Raw genomic sequence first — 5,853 nt, forward strand, 5'->3', positions numbered from 1 at the left:
TCTCTCGTCTCTCTCTCTCTCTCTCTCTCTCTCACTCTCTCTCTCTCTCTCTCTCTCTCTCTCTCTCTCTCTCTCTCTCTCTTCTTCTCCCCTTCTCTCTCGCCCTGTTTCTCTTTCTCTCTACCCCCTCCTCTCTCTCTCTCTGTCTGGCAGAGGCAACGGAAAGAACCGAAAAATAAATAAATCGCAGAGTTTCCTCTAGTGTGCACAGAGCCACAGCGGGTTACAGTTAATACCATAAAGTTAAGCCACAAATCCTAGGTTGAAATATACCAACGATGTAGTTCGATATCGAGATCAATACCGATGAATGATCAGAAAGCATTCGATATCAAGACCACCAGAGCACCAGCATCCGTTAGTATACAGCACTGCCCTCTCTTGGTGGAATAGATCAATATTATAAATGATGCATGTCCCTATAGTGTTGTATATATATATGCCTACCACCATGTTCAGCAGGACAAGATCGCTGGTACAGTTACAAAAAAGCCGTAGGTAATCTAAGCGACGTCGACTGAAACTAACCAACTGTTATCTCGTCCGAAAATGACGAATGCAGCATGATACATTTTCAAACCAACTCGCGAAAAGCGATCGGCACGAGCACGCAAGAAAGTTCCACGGGGGATCGAAGCAACAGTGACAGAATGAGTTTTGGACGTGAGTTTCATGCGTTTTGACAGCTCTTGCAATACAGTAACGAGAGAGTCACGCCTACCATTAACTCGTGCCTAATTTAACAAGCACACGGGCAAATCTGATTATCCCTGCAGCTGGGCTACCAGCATGCCAGCCGCCCTTGGCAGCCATTGGAAAGTGCAGTCTGACAGCCGCGAATGTAATACAGTAGACAAACGGGAAGCCCAACATCGCGAACTGACGCGCCGACGACCGCTCCAGGCGCACGCACGAAAACCTACCTCCGTCGATCACGCGCTCACTCACGCCGCGTGCACACCACCACCGCGGTCGCCATGACGATTAAACCGCATCTCACAAAAATGTCGTCACAATAAGACGACCGCACTCCTCTGCCTCCGCTGGGTGACTGAAGCCCTAGTCAATACGCATTTCACATTCATGAGTGTGTGTATGATAAAGAGGCTGCTACTGCTGCATGTAGCAAGATCAATATCTCGTCCGCAGCGACAGAGTATTGGATGCTGAACGGCCCAGTGGTGCTGCCAGGGTGTATATGTCTCCCTGGGTACTGCCGGAACGTACCCTGGGTATGGTCCGGTATACCGGAACGTACCCTCGTACTATCTAATATGCCGGACCGTACCTCGCCTACTCCACTAACGAGTCTAAGGCGTCGCCTACGCCTACTCCCTAACCCTAACCATATCAGATAGTTACCTCAGGTACATATATGTCACCTACGCCTACGCCTACTCCCTAACCCTAACCATATCAGATAGTTACCAGGGTACGTTCCGGTATACCGGACCGTACCCAGGGCACGTTCCGGCCGTACCCAGGGAGACATAGACCCTATCAGCCCCAGTGGCAGGACTAAGCCAACGGTGGCTTGCCAATAGAAATCAAATTGCACAGACCTCATGCTATCTCTGTAGTTTTCACATCTGTGGCCGTATTTTAAATAAACAAAAACCATGTGGATTACAAATCGGTAACAATTTGTTCTAGATACCACCCACTGTTACATAAATTATCAGGGGTTAATAATGGCAAATTTTTCCTTATTAACCCCGGATATTAAAACCACTAATAATAATTGAACGGTTTATAGAGCTTTGAGATGCGCGCACCCAAAAGGCAAACACACTGTGGTGCTAACCATAAAGTTGTCCATTGTTTTTGAAAATATTATGCATTTTATTATTAATTTCATTGATAGAGAAATCAAACAACAACTATGTCAGTTAGAATCAATCAGGTTAGCTAAGTTGGTTTATGGAATGAAGTAAGATTAAACCATATCAACATGGCAGAAACGCTTTGTATTGTTTAAATTGCACAAATTTGAGCAGCAAATGACATCAGCATCATCATCTGTAATCGCATTTCACTGGTAACATGCACCACAAAGGCATAAAAAGCAGGCGTGCTCGTATTTTGTAAAAACATTAATAAATGACGTCAATTATGTAGCAATGTAGCAAAATAACAATGTCCACGTAGTTATGTCCAAGTGCATACGATTCCATTCATGCTGTAAAAACCTACGTCACGGGTACATGGTTTTATCGGCAATCTTGCAATAAAGGCCAAATTAAATAATAGGTGTGTTTCATGTTTCACGCAACAGACTTTACCGATCAGAAATTCCTGGTGTGGGGACCAGTGTATTCACTGCATTCACCAAAACGAAAAGAAAAACTTAAGGCCAACGAGATTCCCACATATTTCAATCATGACCGATCGATCGATCATCATGTAATTTCGTTTTTTCTGTCGTTTATTTCGGAGTTGGGAGGCGAGTGAGTGAGTGAATGTTTGAGTGAGCAAGTGTACATGTTAAAGGGCATGAATTTATTAAAATTCTATTTTAAGACAAGCTTTAGGCAATGTAACAAATATACTAAGAACTACTGACATAATCAAAAAATTTTGCAATTCAAAATGCACTTGCAAACATGCAATTTCACTGACGTACTGACACAAACATTTATTTCAGTGTAACTAAAATCACACCTATAATTTTTTTTGGCCTAACGCAGTGACACACATCTTGGATATAACGTAGAAATCGCTACCTCTAAACACAGCGTTACAGATATATTTAATATTTCAGCACTTAGAACTTCGTTTTAAATATACATAGCAATCAATATAAACAACAAGGGAATCTACGCCCATTATTTGAACAACTTGCTCATACTGTTTTGCCATACAGAGTTTCTTATACGTGAGAGGCACAGTGGCGCACCGCCACTGTCAAATTTAACATCGCTATTGTGAAAATGCTCATGTAACAATTTTTAACATTCAGATTTTTAAAATTTTGCTGAGAGAGACCCCCAGAACCCCCCTCCCAGCGAGAGGGGGACTTCCACTTCTCCCTCTCTTCCCGCGTCCGCCTGCAACGTCCGCATGCATGCCTATGGCACGTCTTTAAATCCATCATGCGTATTTTTTCCCCAAAATGGCCATTACCTCCGTTGTCTAATTTTCCCTCAGAAGAAACCCTGCAATACACACGACAGCACAACGAGATATTTCATAACTTACACAGGAACATCGTCCAAGGCATCTTCAAATACCTGCAAAAAATATAATACAAAATAAATTATAACCAAAAAACAAAAGAAGCTGGGAAACAATGAGCATCTGAGTGCTTGTAAACAAACTTGAATTGAGAATTCCAAAGGAAATATTACAAGTGAAAATGTTTTATGCTTAATATAATCATTTGAAAACTTTCGTTATAATTATTTCATTGTAATTACATTGTTAATGCTAGGAAAATTAAAAACTATTCACCAAATCCATTACAGCAAGACCAAAATGTTAAAAATCTGCTACTTTATGAACTGATCGCGGACTTTGGGCTTCAATGTTCAAACTGAGCATGTGATCTCGTAATTGACATAGAAAAAGCATTAGGACTTTTAAATTTTGAAATATCGATAACAACGAGAACTGAAACTGATGATGCTATTACAGTCTTCATTTCTCGAAATGAGAACGAAGACTAAAAAGTTAGGTGCGCATGGAAATTGATATGCAGGAATTTCTTAACATCCTTCCTGTGAAACATTATAAATGAACAGTCTAGGCATGATTTGATGTGATCCTAGAAATGCAGACAGTAGGTATCAATACACTGTTTACCTAGTATATAACTTCTATAGATATAAACATGTCCGTGAGAAAACTACACCTCACCACATTTTGAATTTTGCCTGTCCCTTTCCATGAGAGAAAATATAAATATGGAATGAAATAAGGGCAAATAATAACGTGCAATTAATTGCATAGCATATCCTTACAACTTGGCCTGTGTTAGCATGCATTTGGCCTTGCAGGATGCAGTATCAACAATACATTCAACATAATTACAATATTGCCTGTATACTTTATTGACGCAAGTCGCATGCTGATGCAGCTAAATGTAAAAGGAATAAAACACTACATGCCACTGCTGCTTCTAAACCACCTGCAGTGTGAATGTGTGGATGCATGTAAAATAGCAGGGTTATCCTCAGAAATTTCATAATGCATGTCAAGAAACTGGGCAATTTATCCACAGAGCTCTGTGAATTAGAGTCAATTATGCTTGTCATAAGTGGTTCTAATACACATATTAACTGATCGGAAACGTATACATCAAGGTGTACAAACACAGCATGACTGTATTGGGATTGTCAAAAGTAAACACAGATGGAAATTAAGGTATGTCAATTAGGTAATAAAACTAACAATGCATGTTGGAAGATTTATGGGATGCCACAAATTAGCTTCATCTTTGAAGTCATTTCAGAACTAACATGCGTTACAAGACTGGGGAGAACCCGAAATAACACCTATCAAAGCCCACAACGCTAGCATGTAAGGTGAACAGCAGGTAGCACTAGTAATAATCTCTACAGAGTGTTGGTTGCGTGTATCGTGCCTGATGACTGTATATTTTTTTGGGGGTGGGGCAAAATGTCTCTAGAGGATGAAAAGCTAAGATAGTTTACTGAGCAATATTTGATACCATTCACTGAGACATTTAGTGATTTACATGAAGAGCAAATGAATGAACTACATAGGCTAGCGAACCAATAATCAACATACAAACAGTATGTGCACACGTGGGGTTGAGGGTGGGGTTGGGGTCAGTGTGCCGGTTGTACAAATAAATGTCAATTAATACTTTTCCAACAAATACACATAAAAACATAAAAACATAAAAACTCACATTTTGGCATGCAATTATAAAACATGTACGTTTTGCTTATCCTGTATGACTGAACTTGCAGATTCACATGTGGTGTCATTACTTTCAATTATGTTTGCTCTCTGGCATACATCACACAAATTACATGTATACATACATAAAACGTTTTAAAGGTCGATGTGTAATTACATGTATGCATACACACAGCATGCCACGAGGGCTTCCATATATACCTTCGCACATGTACATTTGTGACGATAAACATCATAGCATGAACACATGTGCTGGTATTTGTGGCTAACACACATACTCGTGAATGCAAATGAGTACCCTAAGACACCACAAGCACTTATAGTTGTACTTACTCCTCAGCAATAAGCAGTTTTGTTATATATCCACACACATAAGGTGGAGACAAGTGGTAAAGAGGCAAGAGAAGGAGAATGTGGCAAGGACGAGAAGTATATATAGAGATGGTGTGAAAATATAATGGAATAGTGGAGGTGAAAAGGAAGTCCTGAGTTGGGAAAAGAAGAGGTGCGCAAGAGGTAGGGATGTGATAGGATTGAAAAAAGGAAAGTGGGAAAAAGTGTAGACAGACGAGGACAAGCTGACTCTCTTTCACATATTATTGCTGACAATTTCCTGTAAATGCCGTCCAAATGCTCATCTGCAACACACTGTCACACGCTGACCGCCGTACTCTAGCTGCTGCACACTGACACATAGATATATAGCAGGTAGGAAAGCGTGCTGCCAAAATTCGCTTGACGCTCGCTTGATTTCATACGAATACAACACAAATATTCAACCATTCCACTCCATCTTTGTTTCTATTTGAAGAACAGTGTTCACTTGTTATAAAAACATACTGTCTGTGTTCGTGACCGAGCTGTGTCACGCGAAATCACACAAAGCCTGACGAAATTCTCGCGTTCGCTGCCGTTGTGCAGTTTATGTAAATGGCTGTCAGAATGAGGAAACACCCACCGATGCTCTTC

Source organism: Priapulus caudatus, unplaced genomic scaffold, assembly GCF_000485595.1.
Source record: "Priapulus caudatus unplaced genomic scaffold, Priapulus_caudatus-5.0.1 Scaffold97, whole genome shotgun sequence".
Taxonomy (NCBI): Eukaryota; Metazoa; Priapulida; class Priapulimorpha; order Priapulimorphida; family Priapulidae; genus Priapulus; species Priapulus caudatus.